Raw genomic sequence first — 25,841 nt, forward strand, 5'->3', positions numbered from 1 at the left:
GGGTGGGGCCCGCGTGAGTTCCGGGTGGGGCCCACGTGATTTCCGGGTGGGGCCCACGTGATTTCCGGGTGGGGCCCACGTGATTTCCGGGTGGGGCCCACGTGATTTCCGGGTGGGGCCCACGTGATTTCCCCTGGGGGCCCACGTGATTTCCGGGTGGGGCCCACGTGATTTCCGGGTGGGGCCCACGTGATTTCCGGGTGGGGCCCACGTGATTTCCGGGTGGGGCCCACGTGATTTCCCCTGGGGGCCCACGTGATTTCCGGGTGGGGCCCACGTGATTTCCGGGTGGGGCCCACGTGATTTCCGGGTGGGGCCCACGTGATTTCCGGGTGGGGCCCACGTGATTTCCGGGTGGGGCCCACGTGATATCCGGGTGGGGCCCACGTGATTTCCCCTGGGGGCCCACGTGATTTCCGGGTGGGGCCCACGTGATTTCCGGGTGGGGCCCACGTGATTTCCCCGTGGGGCCCACGTGATTTCCGGGTGGGGCCCACGTGATTTCCGGGTGGGGCCCACGTGATTTCCGGGTGGGGCCCACGTGATTTCCGTGTGGGGCAAACGTGATTTCCGGGTGGGGCCCACGTGATTTCCGGGTGGGGCCCACGTGATTTCAGGGTGGGGCCCACGTGATTTCCGGGTGGGGCCCACGTGATTTCCGGGTGGGGCCCACGTGATTTCCGGGTGGGGCCCACGTGATTTCCCCGTGGGGCCCACGTGATTTCCGGGTGGGCCCCACGTGATTTCCGGGTGGGTCCCACGTGATTTCCGGGGGGGCCCACGTGATTTCCGGGTGGGGCCCACGTGATTTCCGGGTGGGGCCCACGTGATTTCCGGGTGGGGCCCACGTGATTTCCGGGTGGGGCCCACGTGATTTCCCCTGGGGTCCCACGTGATTTCCGGGTGGGGCCCACGTGATTTCCGGGTGGGGCCCACGTGATTTCCCCGTGGGGCCCACGTGATTTCCGGGTGGGGCCCACGTGATTTCCGGGTGGGTCCCACGTGATTTCCGGGTGGGTCCCACGTGATTTCCGGGTGGGGCCCACGTGATTTCCGTGTGGGGCCTACGTGATTTCCGGGTGGGGCCCACGTGATTTCCGGGTGGGGCCCACGTGATTTCCGGGTGGGGCCCACGTGATTTCCGGGTGGGGCCCACGTGATTTCCCCGTGGGGCCCACGTGATTTCCGGGTGGGGCCCACGTGATTTCCGGGTGGGCCCCACGTGATTTCCGGGTGGGGCCCACGTGATTTCCGGGTGGGGCCCACGTGATTTCCGGGTGGGGCCCACGTGATTTCCCCGTGGTGCCCACGTGATTTCCGGGTGGGGCCCACGTGATTTCCGGGTGGGGCCCACGTGATTTCCGGGTGGGGCCCACGTGATTTCAGGGTGGAGCCCACGTGATTTCCGGGTGGGGCCCACGTGATTTCCGGGTGGGGCCCACGTGATTTCCGGGTGGGGCCCACGTGACTTCCGGGTGGGGCCCACGTGACTTCCGGGTGGGGCCCACGTGATTTCCGGGTGGGGCCCACGTGATTTCCCCGTGGGGCCCACGTGATTTCCGGGTGGGGCCCACGTGATTTCCGGGTGGGGCCCACGTGATTTCCGGGTGGGGTCCACGTGATTTCCGGGTGGGGCCCACGTGATTTCCGTGTGGGGCCCACGTGATTTCCGGGTGGGGCCCACGTGATTTCCGTGTGGGGCCCACGTGATTTCCGGGTGGGGCCCACGTGATTTCCCCGTAGGGCCCACGTCATTTCCCCGTGGGGCCCACGTGATTTCCGGGTGGGGCCCACGTGATTTCCGGGTGGGCCCCACGTGATTTCCGGGTGGGGCCCACGTGATTTCCGGGTGGGGCCCACGTGATTTCCTGGTGGGGCCCACGTGATTTCCGTGTGGGGCAAACGTGATTTCCGGGTGGGGCCCACGTGATTTCCGGGTGGGGCCCACGTGATTTCAGGGTGGGGCCCACGTGATTTCCGGGTGGGGCCCACGTGATTTCCGGGTGGGGCCCACGTGATTTCCGGGTGGGGCCCACGTGATTTCCCCGTGGGGCCCACGTGATTTCCGGGTGGGCCCCACGTGATTTCCGGGTGGGTCCCACGTGATTTCCGGGGGGGCCCACGTGATTTCCGGGTGGGGCCCACGTGATTTCCGTGTGGGGCCTACGTGATTTCCGGGTGGGGCCCACGTGATTTCCGTGTGGGGCCCACGTGATTTCCGGGTGGGGCCCACGTGATTTCCGGGTGGGGCCCACGTGATTTCCGTGTGGGGCCCACGTGATTTCCGGGTGGGGCCCACGTGATTTCCGGGTGGGGCCCACGTGATTTCCGGGTGGGGCCCACGTGATTTCCGTGTGGGGCCTACGTGATTTCCGGGTGGGGCCCACGTGATTTCCGTGTGGGGCCCACGTGATTTCCGTGTGGGGCCCACGTGATTTCCGGGTGGGGCCCACGTGATTTCCGGGTGGGGCCCACGTGATTTCCCCGTGGGGCCCACGTGATTTCCGGGTGGGCCCCACGTGATTTCCGGGTGGGGCCCACGTGATTTCCCCGTGGGGCCCACGTGATTTCCGGGTGGGGCCCACGTGATTTCCCCGTGGGGCCCACGTGATTTCAGGGTGGGGCCCACGTGATTTCCGGGTGGGGCCCACGTGATTTCCGGGTGGGGCCCACGTGATTTCCGGCTGGGGCCCACGTGATTTCCGCGTGGGGCCCACGTGATTTCCCCGTGGGGCCCACGTGATTTCCGGGTGGGCCCCACGTGATTTCCGGGTGGGGCCCACGTGATTTCCCCGTGGGGCCCACGTGATTTCCGGGTGGTGCCCACGTGATTTCCCCGTGGGGCCCACGTGATTTCCGGGTGGGGCCCACGTGATTTCCGGGTGGGGCCCACGTGATTTCCGGGTAGGGCCCACGTGATTTCCGGGTGGGGCCCACGTGATTTCCGGGTGGGGCCCACGTGATTTCCGGGTGGGGCCCACGTGATTTCCGGGTGGGGCCCACGTGATTTCTCCGTGGTGCCCACGTGATTTCCGGGTGGGGCCCACGTGATTTCCGGGTGGGGCCCACGTGATTTCCGGGTGGGGCCCACGTGATTTCCGGGTGGGGCCCACGTGATTTCCGGGTGGGGCCCACGTGATTTCCGGGTGGGGCCCACGTGATTTCCGGGTGGGGCCCACGTGATTTCCGGGTGGGGCCCACGTGATTTCCGGGTGGGGCCCACGTGATTTCCGGGTGGGGCCCACGTGATTTCCGGGTGGGGCCCACGTGATTTCTCCGTGGTGCCCACGTGATTTCCGGGTGGGGCCCACGTGATTTCCGGGTGGGGCCCACGTGATTTCCGGGTGGGGCCCACGTGATTTCAGGGTGGGGCCCACGTGATTTCCGGGTGGGGCCCACGTGATTTCCGGGTGGGGCCCACGTGATTTCCGGGTGGGGCCCAGGTGATTTCCCCGTGGGGCCCACGTGATTTCCGGGTGGGGCCCACGTGATTTCCGGGTGGGGCCCACGTGATTTCCGGGTGGGGCCCACGTGATTTCCGGGTGGGGCCCACGTGATTTCCGTGTGGGGCCCACGTGATTTCCGGGTGGGGCCCACGTGATTTCCGTGTGGGGCCCACGTGATTTCCGGGTGGGGCCCACGTGATTTCCGGGTGGGGCCCACGTGATTTCCCCGTGGGGCCCACGTGATTTCCGGGTGGGGCCGACGTGATTTCCGGGTGGGCCCCACGTGATTTCCGGGTGGGGCCCACGTGATTTCCGGGTGGGGCCCACGTGATTTCCGGGTGGGGCCCACGTGATTTCCCCGTGGTGCCCACGTGATTTCCGGGTGGGGCCCACGTGATTTCCGGGTGGGGCCCACGTGATTTCCGGGTGGGGCCCACGTGATTTCAGGGTGGGGCCCACGTGATTTCCGGGTGGGGCCCACGTGATTTCCGGGTGGGGCCCACGTGATTTCCGGGTGGGGCCCACGTGACTTCCGGGTGGGTCCCACGTGATTTCCGGGTGGGGCCCACGTGATTTCCCCGTGGGGCCCACGTGATTTCCGGGTGGGGCCCACGTGATTTCCGGGTGGGGCCCACGTGATTTCCGGGTGGGGCCCACGTGATTTCCCCTGGGGGCCCACGTGATTTCCGGGTGGGGCCCACGTGATTTCCGGGTGGGGCCCACGTGATTTCCGGGTGGGGCCCACGTGATTTCCGGGTGGGGCCCACGTGATTTCCCCTGGGGTCCCACGTGATTTCCGGGTGGGGCCCACGTGATTTCCGGGTGGGGCCCACGTGATTTCCGGGTGGGGCCCACGTGATTTCCGGGTGGGGCCCACGTGATTTCCGGGTGGGGCCCACGTGATTTCCGGGTGGGGCCCACGTGATTTCCGGGTGGGGCCCACGTGATTTCCGGGTGGGGCCCACGTGATTTCCGTGTGGGGCCTACGTGATTTCCGGGTGGGGCCCACGTGATTTCCGGGTGGGGCCCACGTGATTTCCGGGTGGGGCCCACGTGATTTCCGGGTGGGGTCCACGTGATTTCCGGGTGGGGCCCACGTGATTTCCGGGTGGGGCCCATGTGATTTCCCCGTGGGGCCCACGTGATTTCCCCGTGGGGCCCACGTGATTTCCGGGTGGGGCCCACGTGATTTCCGGGTGGGGCCCACGTGATTTCCGGGTGGGGCCCACGTGATTTCCTTGTGGGGCCCACGTGATTTCCCCTGGGGGCCCACGTGATTTCCGGGTGGGCCCCACGTGATTTCCGGGTGGGGCCCACGTGATTTCCGGGTGGGGCCCACGTGATTTCCGGGTGGGGCCCACGTGATTTCCGGGTGGGGCCCACGTGATTTCCGGGTGGGGCCCACGTGATTTCCGGGTGGGGCCCACGTGATTTCCGGGTGGGGCCCACGTGATTTCCGGGTGGGGCCCACGTGATTTCCCCTGGGGGCCCACGTGATTTCCGGGTGGGGCCCACGTGATTTCCGGGTGGGGCCCACGTGATTTCCGGGTGGGGCCCACGTGATTTCCGGGTGGGGCCCACGTGATTTCCGGGTGGGGCCCACGTGATTTCCGGGTGGGGCCCACGTGATTTCCGGGTGGGGCCCACGTGATTTCCGGGTGGGCCCCACGTGATTTCCGGGTGGGGCCCACGTGATTTCCCCGTGGGGCCCACGTGATTTCCGGATGGGGCCCACGTGATTTCCGGGTGGGGCCCACGTGATTTCCGGGTGGGGCCCACGTGATTTCCGGGTGGGGCCCACGTGATTTCCGGGTGGGGCCCACGTGATTTCCCCTGGGGGCCCACGTGATTTCCGGGTGGGGCCCACGTGATTTCCGGGTGGGGCCCACGTGACTTCCGGGTGGGGCCCACGTGACTTCCGGGTGGGGCCCACGTGATTTCCGGGTGGGGCCCACGTGATTTCCCCGTGGGGCCCACGTGATTTCCGGGTGGGGCCCACGTGATTTCCGGGTGGGGCCCACGTGATTTCCGGGTGGGGTCCACGTGATTTCCGGGTGGGGCCCACGTGATTTCCGTGTGGGGCCCACGTGATTTCCGGGTGGGGCCCACGTGATTTCCGTGTGGGGCCCACGTGATTTCCGGGTGGGGCCCACGTGATTTCCCCGTAGGGCCCACGTCATTTCCCCGTGGGGCCCACGTGATTTCCGGGTGGGGCCCACGTGATTTCCGGGTGGGCCCCACGTGATTTCCGGGTGGGGCCCACGTGATTTCCGGGTGGGGCCCACGTGATTTCCTGGTGGGGCCCACGTGATTTCCGTGTGGGGCAAACGTGATTTCCGGGTGGGGCCCACGTGATTTCCGGGTGGGGCCCACGTGATTTCAGGGTGGGGCCCACGTGATTTCCGGGTGGGGCCCACGTGATTTCCGGGTGGGGCCCACGTGATTTCCGGGTGGGGCCCACGTGATTTCCCCGTGGGGCCCACGTGATTTCCGGGTGGGCCCCACGTGATTTCCGGGTGGGTCCCACGTGATTTCCGGGGGGGCCCACGTGATTTCCGGGTGGGGCCCACGTGATTTCCGTGTGGGGCCTACGTGATTTCCGGGTGGGGCCCACGTGATTTCCGTGTGGGGCCCACGTGATTTCCGGGTGGGGCCCACGTGATTTCCGGGTGGGGCCCACGTGATTTCCGTGTGGGGCCCACGTGATTTCCGGGTGGGGCCCACGTGATTTCCGGGTGGGGCCCACGTGATTTCCGGGTGGGGCCCACGTGATTTCCGTGTGGGGCCTACGTGATTTCCGGGTGGGGCCCACGTGATTTCCGTGTGGGGCCCACGTGATTTCCGTGTGGGGCCCACGTGATTTCCGGGTGGGGCCCACGTGATTTCCGGGTGGGGCCCACGTGATTTCCCCGTGGGGCCCACGTGATTTCCGGGTGGGCCCCACGTGATTTCCGGGTGGGGCCCACGTGATTTCCCCGTGGGGCCCACGTGATTTCCGGGTGGGGCCCACGTGATTTCCCCGTGGGGCCCACGTGATTTCAGGGTGGGGCCCACGTGATTTCCGGGTGGGGCCCACGTGATTTCCGGGTGGGGCCCACGTGATTTCCGGCTGGGGCCCACGTGATTTCCGCGTGGGGCCCACGTGATTTCCCCGTGGGGCCCACGTGATTTCCGGGTGGGCCCCACGTGATTTCCGGGTGGGGCCCACGTGATTTCCCCGTGGGGCCCACGTGATTTCCGGGTGGGGCCCACGTGATTTCCCCGTGGGGCCCACGTGATTTCCGGGTGGGGCCCACGTGATTTCCGGGTGGGGCCCACGTGATTTCCGGGTGGGGCCCACGTGATTTCCGGGTGGGGCCCACGTGATTTCCGGGTGGGGCCCACGTGATTTCCGGGTGGGGCCCACGTGATTTCCGGGTGGGGCCCACGTGATTTCTCCGTGGTGCCCACGTGATTTCCGGGTGGGGCCCACGTGATTTCCGGGTGGGGCCCACGTGATTTCCGGGTGGGGCCCACGTGATTTCCGGGTGGGGCCCACGTGATTTCCGGGTGGGGCCCACGTGATTTCCGGGTGGGGCCCACGTGATTTCCGGGTGGGGCCCACGTGATTTCCGGGTGGGGCCCACGTGATTTCCGGGTGGGGCCCACGTGATTTCCGGGTGGGGCCCACGTGATTTCTCCGTGGTGCCCACGTGATTTCCGGGTGGGGCCCACGTGATTTCCGGGTGGGGCCCACGTGATTTCCGGGTGGGGCCCACGTGATTTCAGGGTGGGGCCCACGTGATTTCCGGGTGGGGCCCACGTGATTTCCGGGTGGGGCCCACGTGATTTCCGGGTGGGGCCCACGTGATTTCCCCGTGGGGCCCACGTGATTTCCGGGTGGGGCCCACGTGATTTCCGGGTGGGGCCCACGTGATTTCCGGGTGGGGCCCACGTGATTTCCGGGTGGGGCCCACGTGATTTCCGTGTGGGGCCCACGTGATTTCCGGGTGGGGCCCACGTGATTTCCGTGTGGGGCCCACGTGATTTCCGGGTGGGGCCCACGTGATTTCCGGGTGGGGCCCACGTGATTTCCCCGTGGGGCCCACGTGATTTCCGGGTGGGGCCGACATGATTTCCGGGTGGGCCCCACGTGATTTCCGGGTGGGGCCCACGTGATTTCCGGGTGGGGCCCACGTGATTTCCGGGTGGGGCCCACGTGATTTCCCCGTGGTGCCCACGTGATTTCCGGGTGGGGCCCACGTGATTTCCGGGTGGGGCCCACGTGATTTCCGGGTGGGGCCCACGTGATTTCAGGGTGGGGCCCACGTGATTTCCGGGTGGGGCCCACGTGATTTCCGGGTGGGGCCCACGTGATTTCCGGGTGGGGCCCACGTGACTTCCGGGTGGGTCCCACGTGATTTCCGGGTGGGGCCCACGTGATTTCCCCGTGGGGCCCACGTGATTTCCGGGTGGGGCCCACGTGATTTCCGGGTGGGGCCCACGTGATTTCCGGGTGGGGCCCACGTGATTTCCCCTGGGGGCCCACGTGATTTCCGGGTGGGGCCCACGTGATTTCCGGGTGGGGCCCACGTGATTTCCGGGTGGGGCCCACGTGATTTCCGGGTGGGGCCCACGTGATTTCCCCTGGGGTCCCACGTGATTTCCGGGTGGGGCCCACGTGATTTCCGGATGGGGCCCACGTGATTTCCGGGTGGGGCCCACGTGATTTCCGGGTGGGGCCCACGTGATTTCCGGGTGGGGCCCACGTGATTTCCGGGTGGGGCCCACGTGATTTCCGGGTGGGGCCCACGTGATTTCCGGGTGGGGCCCACGTGATTTCCGTGTGGGGCCTACGTGATTTCCGGGTGGGGCCCACGTGATTTCCGGGTGGGGCCCACGTGATTTCCGGGTGGGGCCCACGTGATTTCCGGGTGGGGTCCACGTGATTTCCGGGTGGGGCCCACGTGATTTCCGGGTGGGGCCCATGTGATTTCCCCGTGGGGCCCACGTGATTTCCCCGTGGGGCCCACGTGATTTCCGGGTGGGGCCCACGTGATTTCCGGGTGGGGCCCACGTGATTTCCGGGTGGGGCCCACGTGATTTCCTTGTGGGGCCCACGTGATTTCCCCTGGGGGCCCACGTGATTTCCGGGTGGGCCCCACGTGATTTCCGGGTGGGGCCCACGTGATTTCCGGGTGGGGCCCACGTGATTTCCGGGTGGGGCCCACGTGATTTCCGGGTGGGGCCCACGTGATTTCCGGGTGGGGCCCACGTGATTTCCGGGTGGGGCCCACGTGATTTCCGGGTGGGGCCCACGTGATTTCCGGGTGGGGCCCACGTGATTTCCGGGTGGGGCCCACGTGATTTCCCCTGGGGGCCCACGTGATTTCCGGGTGGGGCCCACGTGATTTCCGGGTGGGGCCCACGTGATTTCCGGGTGGGGCCCACGTGATTTCCGGGTGGGGCCCACGTGATTTCCGGGTGGGGCCCACGTGATTTCCGGGTGGGGCCCACGTGATTTCCGGGTGGGGCCCACGTGATTTCCGGGTGGGCCCCACGTGATTTCCGGGTGGGGCCCACGTGATTTCCCCGTGGGGCCCACGTGATTTCCGGATGGGGCCCACGTGATTTCCGGGTGGGGCCCACGTGATTTCCGGGTGGGGCCCACGTGATTTCCGGGTGGGGCCCACGTGATTTCCGGGTGGGGCCCACGTGATTTCCCCTGGGGGCCCACGTGATTTCCGGGTGGGGCCCACGTGATTTCCGGGTGGGGCCCACGTGATTTCCGGGTGGGGCCCACGTGATTTCCCCGTGGGGCCCACGTGATTTCCGGGTGGGGCCCACGTGATTTCCGGGTGGGGCCCACGTGATTTCCCCTGGGGGCCCACGTGATTTCCGGGTGGGGCCCACGTGATTTCCGGGTGGGGCCCACGTGATTTCCGGGTGGGGCCCACGTGATTTCCGGGTGGGGTCCACGTGATTTCCCCGTGGGGCCCACGTGATTTCCCCGTGGGGCCCACGTGATTTCCGGGTGGGGCCCACGTGATTTCCGGGTGGGGCCCACGTGATTTCCGGGTGGGGCCCACGTGATTTCCAGGTGGGGCCCACGTGATTTCCCCGTGGGGCCCACGTGATTTCCGGGTGGGGCCACGTGATTTCCGGGTGGGGCCCACGTGATTTCAGGGTGGGGCCCACGTGATTTCCGGGTGGGGCCCACGTGATTTCCGGGTGGGGCCCACGTGATTTCCCCGTGGGGCCCACGTGATTTCCGGGTGGGGCCCACGTGATTTCAGGGTGGGGCCCACGTGATTTCCGGGTGGGGCCCACGTGATTTCCGGGTGGGGCCCACGTGATTTCCCCTGGGGGCCCACGTGATTTCCGGGTGAGGCCCACGTGATTTCCGGGTTGGGCCCACGTGATTTCCGGGTGGGGCCCACGTGATTTCAGGGTGGGGCCCACGTGATTTCCCCTGGGGGCCCACGTGATTTCCGGGTGGGGCCCACGTGATTTCCGGGTGGGGCCCACGTGATTTCCGGGTGGGGCCCACGTGATTTCCGGGTGGGGCCCACGTGATTTCCGGGTGGGGCCCACGTGATTTCCGGGTGGGGCCCACGTCATTTCCGGGTGGGGCCCACGTGATTTCCGGGTGGGGCCCACGTGATTTCCCCGTGGGGCCCACGTGATTTCCGGGTGGGGCCCACGTGATTTCCGGGTGGGGCCCACGTGATTTCCGGGTGGGGCCCACGTGATTTCCGGGTGGGGCCCACGTGATTTCCGGGTGGGGCCCACGTGATTTCCGGGTGGGGCCCACGTGATTTCCGGGTGGGTCCCACGTGATTTCCCCGTGGGGCCCACGTGATTTCCGGGTGGGGCCCACGTGATTTCCGGGTGGGGCCCACGTGATTTCCGGGTGGGGCCCACGTGATTTCCGGGTGGGGCCCACGTGATTTCCGGGTGGGGCCCACGTGATTTCCGGGTGGGGCCCACGTGATTTCCGGGTGGGGCCCACGTGATTTCCGGGTGGGGCCCACGTGATTTCCCCGTGGGGCCCACGTGATTTCCCCGTGGGGCCCACGTGATTTCCGGGTGGGGCCCACGTGATTTCCGGGTGGGGCCCACGTGATTTCCGGGTGGGGCCCACGTGATTTCTCCGTGGTGCCCACGTGATTTCCGGGTGGGGCCCACGTGATTTCCGGGTGGGGCCCACGTGATTTCAGGGTGGGGCCCACGTGATTTCCGGGTGGGGCCCACGTGATTTCCGGGTGGGGCCCACGTGATTTCCGGGTGGGGCCCACGTGATTTCCGGGTGGGGCCCACGTGATTTCCGGGTGGGGCCCACGTGATTTCCGGGTGGGGCCCACGTGATTTCCGGGTGGGGCCCACGTGATTTCTCCGTGGTGCCCACGTGATTTCCGGGTGGGGCCCACGTGATTTCCGGGTGGGGCCCACGTGATTTCCGGGTGGGGCCCACGTGATTTCAGGGTGGGGCCCACGTGATTTCCGGGTGGGGCCCACGTGATTTCCGGGTGGGGCCCACGTGATTTCCGGGTGGGGCCCACGTGATTTCCCCGTGGGGCCCACGTGATTTCCGGGTGGGGCCCACGTGATTTCCGGGTGGGGCCCACGTGATTTCCGGGTGGGGCCCACGTGATTTCCGGGTGGGGCCCACGTGATTTCCGTGTGGGGCCCACGTGATTTCCGGGTGGGGCCCACGTGATTTCCGTGTGGGGCCCACGTGATTTCCGGGTGGGGCCCACGTGATTTCCGGGTGGGGCCCACGTGATTTCCCCGTGGGGCCCACGTGATTTCCGGGTGGGGCCCACGTGATTTCCGGGTGGGCCCCACGTGATTTCCGGGTGGGGCCCACGTGATTTCCGGGTGGGGCCCACGTGATTTCCGGGTGGGGCCCACGTGATTTCCCCGTGGTGCCCACGTGATTTCCGGGTGGGGCCCACGTGATTTCCGGGTGGGGCCCACGTGATTTCCGGGTGGGGCCCACGTGATTTCAGGGTGGGGCCCACGTGATTTCCGGGTGGGGCCCACGTGATTTCCGGGTGGGGCCCACGTGATTTCCGGGTGGGGCCCACTTGACTTCCGGGTGGGGCCCACGTGATTTCCGGGTGGGGCCCACGTGATTTCCCCGTGGGGCCCACGTGATTTCCGGGTGGGGCCCACGTGATTTCCGGGTGGGGCCCACGTGATTTCCGGGTGGGGCCCACGTGATTTCCCCTGGGGGCCCACGTGATTTCCGGGTGGGGCCCACGTGATTTCCGGGTGGGGCCCACGTGATTTCCGGGTGGGGCCCACGTGATTTCCGGGTGGGGCCCACGTGATTTCCCCTGGGGTCCCACGTGATTTCCGGGTGGGGCCCACGTGATTTCCGGGTGGGGCCCACGTGATTTCCGGGTGGGGCCCACGTGATTTCCGGGTGGGGCCCACGTGATTTCCGGGTGGGGCCCACGTGATTTCCGGGTGGGGCCCACGTGATTTCCGGGTGGGGCCCACGTGATTTCCGGGTGGGGCCCACGTGATTTCCGTGTGGGGCCTACGTGATTTCCGGGTGGGGCCCACGTGATTTCCGGGTGGGGCCCACGTGATTTCCGGGTGGGGCCCACGTGATTTCCGGGTGGGGCCCACGTGATTTCCGGGTGGGGCCCACGTGATTTCCGGGTGGGGCCCATGTGATTTCCCCGTGGGGCCCACGTGATTTCCCCGTGGGGCCCACGTGATTTCCGGGTGGGGCCCACGTGATTTCCGGGTGGGGCCCACGTGATTTCCGGGTGGGGCCCACGTGATTTCCTTGTGGGGCCCACGTGATTTCCCCTGGGGGCCCACGTGATTTCCGGGTGGGCCCCACGTGATTTCCGGGTGGGGCCCACGTGATTTCCGGGTGGGGCCCACGTGATTTCCGGGTGGGGCCCACGTGATTTCCGGGTGGGGCCCACGTGATTTCCGGGTGGGGCCCACGTGATTTCCGGGTGGGGCCCACGTGATTTCCGGGTGGGGCCCACGTGATTTCCGGGTGGGGCCCACGTGATTTCCGGGTGGGGCCCACGTGATTTCCCCTGGGGGCCCACGTGATTTCCGGGTGGGGCCCACGTGATTTCCGGGTGGGGCCCACGTGATTTCCGGGTGGGGCCCACGTGATTTCCGGGTGGGGCCCACGTGATTTCCGGGTGGGGCCCACGTGATTTCCGGGTGGGGCCCACGTGATTTCCGGGTGGGGCCCACGTGATTTCCGGGTGGGCCCCACGTGATTTCCGGGTGGGGCCCACGTGATTTCCCCGTGGGGCCCACGTGATTTCCGGATGGGGCCCACGTGATTTCCGGGTGGGGCCCACGTGATTTCCGGGTGGGGCCCACGTGATTTCCGGGTGGGGCCCACGTGATTTCCGGGTGGGGCCCACGTGATTTCCGGGTGGGGCCCACGTGATTTCCCCTGGGGGCCCACGTGATTTCCGGGTGGGGCCCACGTGATTTCCGGGTGGGGCCCACGTGATTTCCGGGTGGGGCCCACGTGATTTCCCCGTGGGGCCCACGTGATTTCCGGGTGGGGCCCACGTGATTTCCGGGTGGGGCCCACGTGATTTCCCCTGGGGGCCCACGTGATTTCCGGGTGGGGCCCACGTGATTTCCGGGTGGGGCCCACGTGATTTCCGGGTGGGGCCCACGTGATTTCCGGGTGGGGTCCACGTGATTTCCCCGTGGGGCCCACGTGATTTCCCCGTGGGGCCCACGTGATTTCCGGGTGGGGCCCACGTGATTTCCGGGTGGGGCCCACGTGATTTCCGGGTGGGGCCCACGTGATTTCCGGGTGGGGCCCACGTGATTTCCCCGTGGGGCCCACGTGATTTCCGGGTGGGGCCCACGTGATTTCCGGGTGGGGCCCACGTGATTTCAGGGTGGGGCCCACGTGATTTCAGGGTGGGGCCCACGTGATTTCCGGGTGGGGCCCACGTGATTTCCCCGTGGGGCCCACGTGATTTCCGGGTGGGGCCCACGTGATTTCAGGGTGGGGCCCACGTGATTTCCGGGTGGGGCCCACGTGATTTCCGGGTGGGGCCCACGTGATTTCCCCTGGGGGCCCACGTGATTTCCGGGTGAGGCCCACGTGATTTCCGGGTGGGGCCCACGTGATTTCCGGGTGGGGCCCACGTGATTTCAGGGTGGGGCCCACGTGATTTCCCCTGGGGGCCCACGTGATTTCCGGGTGGGGCCCACGTGATTTCCGGGTGGGGCCCACGTGATTTCCGGGTGGGGCCCACGTGATTTCCGGGTGGGGCCCACGTGATTTCCGGGTGGGGCCCACGTGATTTCCGGGTGGGGCCCACGTCATTTCCGGGTGGGGCCCACGTGATTTCCGGGTGGGGCCCACGTGATTTCCCCGTGGGGCCCACGTGATTTCCGGGTGGGGCCCACGTGATTTCCGGGTGGGGCCCACGTGATTTCCGGGTGGGGCCCACGTGATTTCCGGGTGGGGCCCACGTGATTTCCGGGTGGGGCCCACGTGATTTCCGGGTGGGGCCCACGTGATTTCCGGGTGGGGCCCACGTGATTTCCCCGTGGGGCCCACGTGATTTCCGGGTGGGGCCCACGTGATTTCCGGGTGGGGCCCACGTGATTTCCGGATGGGGCCCACGTGATTTCCGGGTGGGGCCCACGTGATTTCCGGGTGGGGCCCACGTGATTTCCGGGTGGGGCCCACGTGATTTCCGGGTGGGGCCCACGTGATTTCCGGGTGGGGCCCACGTGATTTCCCCGTGGGGCCCACGTGATTTCCCCGTGGGGCCCACGTGATTTCCGGGTGGGGCCCACGTGATTTCCGGGTGGGGCCCACGTGATTTCCGGGTGGGGCCCACGTGATTTCTCCGTGGTGCCCACGTGATTTCCGGGTGGGGCCCACGTGATTTCCGGGTGGGGCCCACGTGATTTCAGGGTGGGGCCCACGTGATTTCCGGGTGGGGCCCACGTGATTTCCGGGTGGGGCCCACGTGATTTCCGGGTGGGGCCCACGTGATTTCCGGGTGGGGCCCACGTGATTTCCGGGTGGGGCCCACGTGATTTCTCCGTGGTGCCCACGTGATTTCCGGGTGGGGCCCACGTGATTTCCGGGTGGGGCCCACGTGATTTCCGGGTGGGGCACACGTGATTTCAGGGTGGGGCCCACGTGATTTCCGGGTGGGGCCCACGTGATTTCCGGGTGGGGCCCACGTGATTTCCGGGTGGGGCCCACGTGATTTCCCCGTGGGGCCCACGTGATTTCCGGGTGGGGCCCACGTGATTTCCGGGTGGGGCCCACGTGATTTCCGGGTGGGGCCCACGTGATTTCCGGGTGGGGCCCACGTGATTTCCGTGTGGGGCCCACGTGATTTCCGGGTGGGGCCCACGTGATTTCCGTGTGGGGCCCACGTGATTTCCGGGTGGGGCCCACGTGATTTCCGGGTGGGGCCCACGTGATTTCCCCGTGGGGCCCACGTGATTTCCGGGTGGGGCCCACGTGATTTCCGGGTGGGCCCCACGTGATTTCCGGGTGGGGCCCACGTGATTTCCCCGTGGGGCCCACGTGATTTCCGGGTGGGGCCCACGTGATTTCCCCGTGGTGCCCACGTGATTTCCGGGTGGGGCCCACGTGATTTCCGGGTGGGGCCCACGTGATTTCCGGGTGGGGCCCACGTGATTTCAGGGTGGGGCCCACGTGATTTCCGGGTGGGGCCCACGTGATTTCCGGGTGGGGCCCACGTGATTTCCGGGTGGGGCCCACGTGACTTCCGGGTGGGGCCCACGTGATTTCCGGGTGGGGCCCACGTGATTTCCCCGTGGGGCCCACGTGATTTCCGGGTGGGGCCCACGTGATTTCCGGGTGGGGCCCACGTGATTTCCGGGTGGGGCCCACGTGATTTCCCCTGGGGGCCCACGTGATTTCCGGGTGGGGCCCACGTGATTTCCGGGGGGGGCCCACGTGATTTCCGGGTGGGGCCCACGTGATTTCCGGGTGGGGCCCACGTGATTTCCCCTGGGGTCCCACGTGATTTCCGGGTGGGGCCCACGTGATTTCCGGGTGGGGCCCACGTGATTTCCGGGTGGGGCCCACGTGATTTCCGGGTGGGGCCCACGTGATTTCCGGGTGGGGCCCACGTGATTTCCGGGTGGGGCCCACGTGATTTCCGGGTGGGGCCCACGTGATTTCCGGGTGGGGCCCACGTGATTTCCGGGTGGGGCCCACGTGATTTCCGGGTGGGGCCCACGTGATTTCCGGGTGGGGTCCACGTGATTTCCGGGTGGGGCCCACGTGATTTCCGGGTGGGGCCCACGTGATTTCCCCGTGGGGCCCACGTGATTTCCCCGTGGGGCCCACGTGATTTCCGGGTGGGGCCCACGTGATTTCCGGGTGGGGCCCACGTGATTTCCGGGTGGGGCCCACGTGATTTCCTTGTGGGGCCCACGTGATTTCCCCTGGGGGCCCACGTGATTTCCGGGTGGGCCCCACGTGATTTCCGGGTGGGGCCCACGTGATTTCCGGGTGGAGCCCACGTGATTTCCGGGTGGGGCCCACGTGATTTCCGGGTGGGGCCCACGTGATTTCCGGGTGGGGCCCACGTGATTTCCGGGTGGGGCCCACGTGATTTCCGGGTGGGGCCCACGTGATTTCCGGGTGGGGCCCACGTGATTTCCGGGTGGGGCCCACGTGATTTCCCCTGGGGGCCCACGTGATTTCCGGGTGGGGCCCACGTGATTTCCGGGTGGGGCCCACGTGATTTCCGGGTGGGGCCCACGTGATTTCCCCGTGGGGCCCACGTGATTTCCCCGTGGGGCCCACGTGATTTCCGGGTGGGGCCCACGTGATTTCCGGGTGGGGCCCACGTGATTTCCGGGTGGGGCCCACGTGATTTCTCCGTGGTGCCCACGTGATTTCCGGGTGGGGCCCACGTGATTTCCGGGTGGGGCCCACGTGATTTCAGGGTGGGGCCCACGTGATTTCCGGGTGGGGCCCACGTGATTTCCGGGTGGGGCCCACGTGATTTCCGGGTGGGGCCCACGTGATTTCCGGGTGGGGCCCACGTGATTTCCGGGTGGGGCCCACGTGATTTCCGGGTGGGGCCCACGTGATTTCTCCGTGGTGCCCACGTGATTTCCGGGTGGGGCCCACGTGATTTCCGGGTGGGGCCCACGTGATTTCCGGGTGGGGCCCACGTGATTTCAGGGTGGGGCCCACGTGATTTCCGGGTGGGGCCCACGTGATTTCCGGGTGGGGCCCACGTGATTTCCGGGTGGGGCCCACGTGATTTCCCCGTGGGGCCCACGTGATTTCCGGGTGGGGCCCACGTGATTTCCGGGTGGGGCCCACGTGATTTCCGGGTGGGGCCCACGTGATTTCCGGGTGGGGCCCACGTGATTTCCGTGTGGGGCCCACGTGATTTCCGGGTGGGGCCCACGTGATTTCCGTGTGGGGCCCACGTGATTTCCGGGTGGGGCCCACGTGATTTCCGGGTGGGGCCCACGTGATTTCCCCGTGGGGCCCACGTGATTTCCGGGTGGGGCCCACGTGATTTCCGGGTGGGCCCCACGTGATTTCCGGGTGGGGCCCACGTGATTTCCGGGTGGGGCCCACGTGATTTCCGGGTGGGGCCCACGTGATTTCCCCGTGGTGCCCACGTGATTTCCGGGTGGGGCCCACGTGATTTCCGGGTGGGGCCCACGTGATTTCCGGGTGGGGCCCACGTGATTTCAGGGTGGGGCCCACGTGATTTCCGGGTGGGGCCCACGTGATTTCCGGGTGGGGCCCACGTGATTTCCGGGTGGGGCCCACGTGACTTCCGGGTGGGGCCCACGTGATTTCCGGGTGGGGCCCACGTGATTTCCCCGTGGGGCCCACGTGATTTCCGGGTGGGGCCCACGTGATTTCCGGGTGGGGCCCACGTGATTTCCGGGTGGGGCCCACGTGATTTCCCCTGGGGGCCCACGTGATTTCCGGGTGGGGCCCACGTGATTTCCGGGGGGGGCCCACGTGATTTCCGGGTGGGGCCCACGTGATTTCCGGGTGGGGCCCACGTGATTTCCCCTGGGGTCCCACGTGATTTCCGGGTGGGGCCCACGTGATTTCCGGGTGGGGCCCACGTGATTTCCGGGTGGGGCCCACCTGATTTCCGGGTGGGGCCCACGTGATTTCCGGGTGGGGCCCACGTGATTTCCGGGTGGGGCCCACGTGATTTCCGGGTGGGGCCCACGTGATTTCCGTGTGGGGCCTACGTGATTTCCGGGTGGGGCCCACGTGATTTCCGGGTGGGGCCCACGTGATTTCCGGGTGGGGCCCACGTGATTTCCGGGTGGGGCCCAAGTGTTTTCCGGGTGGGGCCCACGTGATTTCCGGGTGGGGCCCACGTGATTTCCGGGTGGGGCCCACGTGATTTCCCCTGGGGGCCCACGTGATTTCCGGGTGGGGCCCACGTGATTTCCGGGTGGGGCCCACGTGATTTCCGGGTGGGGCCCACGTGATTTCCGGGTGGGGCCCACGTGATTTCCGGGTGGGGCCCACGTGATTTCCGGGTGGGGCCCACGTGATTTCCCCTGGGGGCCCACGTGATTTCCGGGTGGGGCCCACGTGATTTCCGGGTGGGGCCCACGTGATTTCCGGGTGGGGCCCCACGTGATTTCCGCGTGGGGCCCACGTGATTTCCGGGTGGGGCCCACCCGGGTGGGGCCCACGTGATTTCCGGGTGGGTCCCACGTGATTTCCGGGTGGGTCCCACGTGATTTCCGGGTGGGGCCCACTTGATTTCCGGGTGGGGCCCACGTGATTTCCCCGTGGGGCCCACGTGATTTCCGGGCCCACGTGATTTCCGGGTGGGTCCCACGTGATTTCCGGGTGGGTCCCACGTGATTTCCGGGTGGGTCCCACGTGATTTCCGTGTGGGGCCTACGTGATTTCCGGGTGGGGCCCACCGTGATTTCCGGGTGGGGCCAACGTGATTTCCGGGTGGGGCCCACGTGATTTCCCCGTGGGGCCCACGTGATTTCCGGGTGGGGCCCACGTGATTTCCGGGTGGGCCCCACGTGATTTCCGGGTGGGGCCCACGTGATTTCCGGGTGGGGCCCACGTGATTTCCGGGTGGGGCCCACGTGATTTCCCCGTGGTGCCCACGTGATTTCCGGGTGGGGCCCACGTGATTTCCGGGTGGGGCCCACGTGATTTCCGGGTGGGGCCCACGTGATTTCAGGGTGGAGCCCACGTGATTTCCGGGTGGGGCCCACGTGATTTCCGGGTGGGGCCCAAGTGATTTCCGGGTGGGGCCCACGTGACTTCCGGGTGGGGCCCACGTGACTTCCGGGTGGGGCCCACGTGATTTCCGGGTGGGGCCCACGTGATTTCCCCGTGGGGCCCACGTGATTTCCGGGTGGGGCCCACGTGATTTCCGGGTGGGGCCCACGTGATTTCCGGGTGGGGTCCACGTGATTTCCGGGTGGGGCCCACGGGATTTCCGTGTGGGGCCCACGTGATTTCCGGGTGGGGCCCACGTGATTTCCGTGTGGGGCCCACGTGATTTCCGGGTGGGGCCCACGTGATTTCCCCGTGGGGCCCACGTCATTTCCCCGTGGGGCCCACGTGATTTCCGGGTGGGGCCCACGTGATTTCCGGGTGGGCCCCACGTGATTTCCGGGTGGGGCCCACGTGATTTCCGGGTGGGGCCCACGTGATTTCAGGGTGGGGCCCACGTGATTTCCGGGTGGGGCCCACGTGATTTCCGGGTGGGGCCCACGTGATTTCCCCTGGGGGCCCACGTGATTTCCGGGTGAGGCCCACGTGATTTCCGGGTGGGGCCCACGTGATTTCCGGGTGGGGCCCACGTGATTTCAGGGTGGGGCCCACGTGATTTCCCCTGGGGGCCCACGTGATTTCTGGGTGGGGCCCACGTGATTTCCGGGTGGGGCCCACGTGATTTCCGGGTGGGGCCCACGTGATTTCCGGGTGGGGCCCACGTGATTTCCGGGTGGGGCCCACGTGATTTCCGGGTGGGGCCCACGTCATTTCCGGGTGGGGCCCACGTGATTTCCGGGTGGGGCCCACGTGATTTCCCCGTGGGGCCCACGTGATTTCCGGGTGGGGCCCACGTGATTTCCGGGTGGGTCCCACGTGATTTGCGGGTGGGGCCCACGTGATTTCCGGGTGGGGCCCACGTGATTTCCGGGTGGGGCCCACGTGATTTCCGGGTGGGGCCCACGTGATTTCCGGGTGGGGCCCACGTGATTTCCCCGTGGGGCCCACGTGATTTCCGGGTGGGGCCCACGTGATTTCACCGTGGGGCCCACGTGATTTCTGGGTGGGGCCCACGTGATTTCCGGGTGGGGCCCACGTGATTTCCGGGTGGGGCCCACGTGATTTCCGGGTGGGGCCCACGTGATTTCCGGGTGGGGCCCACGTGATTTCCGGGTGGGGCCCACGTGATTTCCCCGTGGGGCCCACGTGATTTCCCCGTGGGGCCCACGTGATTTCCGGGTGGGGCCCACGTGATTTCCGGGTGGGGCCCACGTGATTTCCGGGTGGGGCCCACGTGATTTCCCCTGGGGGCCCACGTGATTTCCGGGTGGGGCCCACGTGATTTCCGGGTGGGGCCCACGTGATTTCCGGGTGGGGCCCACGTGATTTCCGGGTGGGGCCCACGTGATTTCCGGGTGGGGCCCACGTGATTTCCGGGTGGGGCCCACGTGATTTCCGGGTGGGGCCCACGTGATTTCCGAGTGGGGCCCACGTGATTTCCGGGTGGGGCCTACGTGATTTCCGGGTGGGGCCCACGTGATTTCCCCTGGGGGCCCACGTGATTTCCGGGTGGGGCCCACGTGATTTCCGGGTGGGGCCCACGTGATTTCCGGGTGGGGCCCACGTGATTTCCGGGTGGGGCCCACGTGATTTCCCCGTGGGGCCCACGTGATTTCCGGGTGGGGCCCACGTGATTTCCGGGTGGGGCCCACGTGATTTCCGGGTGGGGCCCACGTGATTTCCCCTGGGGGCCCACGTGATTTCCGGGTGGGGCCCTCGTGATTTCAGGGTGGGGCCCACGTGATTTCCGGGTGGGGCCCACGTGATTTCCGGGTGGGGCCCACGTGATTTCCGGGTGGGGCCCACGTGATTTCCGGGTGGGGCCCACGTGATTTCCGCGTGGGGCCCACGTGATTTCCGGGTGGGGCCCACGTGATTTCCGGGTGGGGCCCACGTGATTTCCAGGTCGGGCCCACGTGATTTCCCCGTGGGGCCCACGATATTTCCGGGTGGGGCCCACGTGATTTCCGGGTGGGGCCCACGTGATTTCCGGGTGGGGCCAACGTGATTTCCGGGTGGGGCCCACGTGATTTCCGGGTGGGGCCCACGTGATTTCCGGGTGGGACCCACGTGATTTCCCTGTGGGGCCCACGTGATTTCCGGGTGGGGCCCACGTGATTTCCGGGTGGGGCCCACGTGATATCCGGGTGGGGCCCACGTGATTTCCCCTGGGGGCCCACGTGATTTCCGGGTGGGGCCCACGTGATTTCCCCTGGGGGCCCACGTGATTTCCGGGTGGGGCCCACGTGATTTCCCCTGGGGGCCCACGTGATTTCCGGGTAGGGCCCACGTGATTTCCGGGTGGGGCCCACGTGATTTCCGGGTGGCGCCCACGTGATTTCCGGGTGGGGCCCACGTGATTTCCGGGTGGGGCCCACGTGATTTCCGGGTGGGGCCCACGTGATTTCCGGGTGGGGCCCACGTGATTTCCGGGTGGGGCCCACGTGATTTCCGGGTGGGGCCCACGTGATTTCCGGGTGGGGCCCACGTGATTTCCGGGTGGGGCCCACGTGATTTCCGGGTGGGGCCCACGTGATTTCCGGGTGGGGCCCACGTGATTTCCGGGTGGGGCCCACGTGATTTCCGGGTGGGGCCCACGTGATTTCCGGGTGGGGCCCACGTGATTTCCGGGTGGGGCCCACGTGATTTCCGGGTGGGGCCCACGTGATTTCCGGGTGGGGCCCACGTGATTTCCGGGTGGGGCCCACGTGATTTCCGGGTGGGGCCCACGTGATTTCCGGGTGGGGCCCACGTGATTTCCGGGTGGGGCCCACGTGATTTCCCCGTGGGGCCCACGTGATTTCCGGGTGGGCCCCACGTGATTTCCGGGTGGGCCCCACGTGATTTCCGGGTGGGGCCCACGTGATTTCCGGGTGGGGCCCACGTGATTTCCGGGTGGGGCCCACGTGATTTCCGGGTGGGGCCCACGTGATTTCCGGGTGGGGCCCACGTGATTTCCGGGTGGGGCCCACGTGATTTCCGGGTGGGGCCCACGTGATTTCCGGGTGGGGCCCACGTGATTTCCGGGTGGGGCCCACGTGATTTCCCCTGGGGTCCCACGTGATTTCCGGGTGGGGCCCACGTGATTTCCGGGTGGGGCCCACGTGATTTCCCCGTGGGGCCCACGTGATTTCCGGGTGGGGCCCACGTGATTTCCGGGTGGGTCCCACGTGATTTCCGGGTGGGTCCCACGTGATTTCCGGGTGGGGCCCACGTGATTTCCGTGTGGGGCCTACGTGATTTCCGGGTGGGGCCCACGTGATTTCCGGGTGGGGCCCACGTGATTTCCGGGTGGGGCCCACGTGATTTCCGGGTGGGGCCCACGTGATTTCCCCGTGGGGCCCACGTGATTTCCGGGTGGGGCCCACGTGATTTCCGGGTGGGCCCCACGTGATTTCCGGGTGGGGCCCACGTGATTTCCGGGTGGGGCCCACGTGATTTCCGGGTGGGGCCCACGTGATTTCCCCGTGGTGCCCACGTGATTTCCGGGTGGGGCCCACGTGATTTCCGGGTGGGGCCCACGTGATTTCCGGGTGGGGCCCACGTGATTTCAGGGTGGGGCCCACGTGATTTCCGGGTGGGGCCCACGTGATTTCCGGGTGGGGCCCACGTGATTTCCGGGTGGGGCCCACGTGACTTCCGGGTGGGGCCCACGTGACTTCCGGGTGGGGCCCACGTGATTTCCGGGTGGGGCCCACGTGATTTCCCCGTGGGGCCCACGTGATTTCCGGGTGGGGCCCACGTGATTTCCGGGTGGGGCCCACGTGATTTCCGGGTGGGGTCCACGTGATTTCCGGGTGGGGCCCACGTGATTTCCGTGTGGGGCCCACGTGATTTCCGGGTGGGGCCCACGTGATTTCCGTGTGGGGCCCACGTGATTTCCGGGTGGGGCCCACGTGATTTCCCCGTGGGGCCCACGTCATTTCCCCGTGGGGCCCACGTGATTTCCGGGTGGGGCCCACGTGATTTCCGGGTGGGCCCCACGTGATTTCCGGGTGGGGCCCACGTGATTTCCGGGTGGGGCCCACGTGATATCCGGGTGGGGCCCACGTGATTTCCGTGTGGGGCAAACGTGATTTCCGGGTGGGGCCCACGTGATTTCCGGGTGGGGCCCACGTGATTTCAGGGTGGGGCCCACGTGATTTCCGGGTGGGGCCCACGTGATTTCCGGGTGGGGCCCACGTGATTTCCGGGTGGGGCCCACGTGATTTCCCCGTGGGGCCCACGTGATTTCCGGGTGGGCCCCACGTGATTTCCGGGTGGGTCCCACGTGATTTCCGGGGGGGCCCACGTGATTTCCGGGTGGGGCCCACGTGATTTCCGTGTGGGGCCTACGTGATTTCCGGGTGGGGCCCACGTGATTTCCGTGTGGGGCCCACGTGATTTCCGGGTGGGGCCCACGTGATTTCCGGGTGGGGCCCACGTGATTTCCCCGTGGGGCCCACGTGATTTCCGGGTGGGGCCCACGTGATTTCCGGGTGGGCCCCACGTGATTTCCGGGTGGGGCCCACGTGATTTCCGGGTGGGGCCCACGTGATTTCCGGGTGGGGCCCACGTGATTTCCGGGTGGGGCCCACGTGATTTCCGGGTGGGGCCCACGTGATTTCCGGGTGGGGCCCACGTGATTTCCGGGTGGGGCCCACGTGATTTCAGGGTGGGGCCCACGTGATTTCCGGGTGGGGCCCATGTGATTTCCGGGTGGGGCCCACGTGATTTCCGGGTGGGGCCCACGTGACTTCCGGGTGGGGCCCACGTGACTTCCGGGTGGGGCCCACGTGATTTCCGGGTGGGGCCCACGTGATTTCCCCGTGGGGCCCACGTGATTTCCGGGTGGGGCCCACGTGATTTCCGGGTGGGGCCCACGTGATTTCCGGGTGGGGCCCACGTGATTTCCGGGTGGGGCCCACGTGATTTCCGTGTGGGGCCCACATGATTTCCGGGTGGGGCCCACGTGATTTCCGTGTGGGGCCCACGTGATTTCCGGGTGGGGCCCACGTGATTTCCGGGTGGGGCCCACGTGATTTCCCCGTGGGGCCCACGTGATTTCCGGGTGGGGCCCACGTGATTTCCGGGTGGGGCCCACGTGATTTCCGGGTGGGGCCCACGTGATATCCGGGTGGGGCCCACGTGATTTCCCCTGGGGGCCCACGTGATTTCCGGGTGGGGCCCACGTGATTTCCCCTGGGGGCCCACGTGATTTCCGGGTGGGGCCCACGTGATTTCCGGGTGGGGCCCACGTGATTTCCGGGTGGGGCCCACGTGATTTCCCCGTGGTGCCCACGTGATTTCCGGGTGGGGCCCACGTGATTTCCGGGTGGGGCCCACGTGATTTCCGGGTGGGGCCCACGTGATTTCAGGGTGGGCCCCACGTGATTTCCGGGTGGGGCCCACGTGATTTCCGGGTGGGGCCCACGTGATTTCCGGGTGGGGCCCACGTGACTTCCGGGTGGGGCCCACGTGATTTCCGGGTGGGGCCCACGTGATATCCGGGTGGGGCCCACGTGATTTCCCCTGGGGGCCCACGTGATTTCCGGGTGGGGCCCACGTGATTTCCCCTGGGGGCCCACGTGATTTCCGGGTGGGGCCCACGTGATTTCCCCTGGGGGCCCACGTGATTTCCGGGTAGGGCCCACGTGATTTCCGGGTGGGGCCCACGTGATTTCCGGGTGGCGCCCACGTGATTTCCGGGTGGGGCCCACGTGATTTCCGGGTGGGGCCCACGTGATTTCCGGGTGGGGCCCACGTGATTTCCGGGTGGGGCCCACGTGATTTCCGGGTGGGGCCCACGTGATTTCCGGGTGGGGCCCACGTGATTTCCGGGTGGGGCCCACGTGATTTCCCCTGGGGGCCCACGTGATTTCCGGGTGGGGCCCACGTGATTTCCGGGTGGGGCCCACGTGATTTCCGGGTGGGGCCCACGTGATTTCCGGGTGGGGCCCACGTGATTTCCGGGTGGGGCCCACGTGATTTCCGGGTGGGGCCCACGTGATTTCCGGGTGGGGCCCACGTGATTTCCGGGTGGGGCCCACGTGATTTCCGGGTGGGGCCCACGTGATTTCCGGGTGGGGCCCACGTGATTTCCGGGTGGGGCCCACGTGATTTCCGGGTGGGGCCCACGTGATTTCCGGGTGGGGCCCACGTGATTTCCCCGTGGGGCCCACGTGATTTCCGGGTGGGCCCCACGTGATTTCCGGGTGGGCCCCACGTGATTTCCGGGTGGGGCCCACGTGATTTCCGGGTGGGGCCCACGTGATTTCCGGGTGGGGCCCACGTGATTTCCGGGTGGGGCCCACGTGATTTCCGGGTGGGGCCCACGTGATTTCCGGGTGGGGCCCACGTGATTTCCGGGTGGGGCCCACGTGATTTCCGGGTGGGGCCCACGTGATTTCCGGGTGGGGCCCACGTGATTTCCGGGTGGGGCCCACGTGATTTCCCCTGGGGTCCCACGTGATTTCCGGGTGGGGCCCACGTGATTTCCGGGTGGGGCCCACGTGATTTCCCCGTGGGGCCCACGTGATTTCCGGGTGGGGCCCACGTGATTTCCGGGTGGGTCCCACGTGATTTCCGGGTGGGTCCCACGTGATTTCCGGGTGGGGCCCACGTGATTTCCGGGTGGGGCCTACGTGATTTCCGGGTGGGGCCCACGTGATTTCCGGGTGGGGCCCACGTGATTTCCGGGTGGGGCCCACGTGATTTCCCCGTGGGGCCCACGTGATTTCCCCGTGGGGCCCACGTGATTTCCGGGTGGGGCCCACGTGATTTCCGGGTGGGCCCCACGTAATTTCCGGGTGGGGCCCACGTGATTTCCGGGTGGGGCCCACGTGATTTCCGGGTGGGGCCCACGTGATTTCCCCGTGGTGCCCACGTGATTTCCGGGTGGGGCCCACGTGATTTCCGGGTGGGGCCCACGTGATTTCCGGGTGGGGCCCACGTGATTTCAGGGTGGGGCCCACGTGATTTCCGGGTGGGGCCCACGTGATTTCCGGGTGGGGCCCACGTGATTTCCGGGTGGGGCCCACGTGACTTCCGGGTGGGGCCCACGTGACTTCCGGGTGGGGCCCACGTGATTTCCGGGTGGGGCCCACGTGATTTCCCCGTGG

Source organism: Ovis canadensis, chromosome 15, assembly GCF_042477335.2.
Source record: "Ovis canadensis isolate MfBH-ARS-UI-01 breed Bighorn chromosome 15, ARS-UI_OviCan_v2, whole genome shotgun sequence".
NCBI classification, from domain to species: domain Eukaryota; kingdom Metazoa; phylum Chordata; class Mammalia; order Artiodactyla; family Bovidae; genus Ovis; species Ovis canadensis.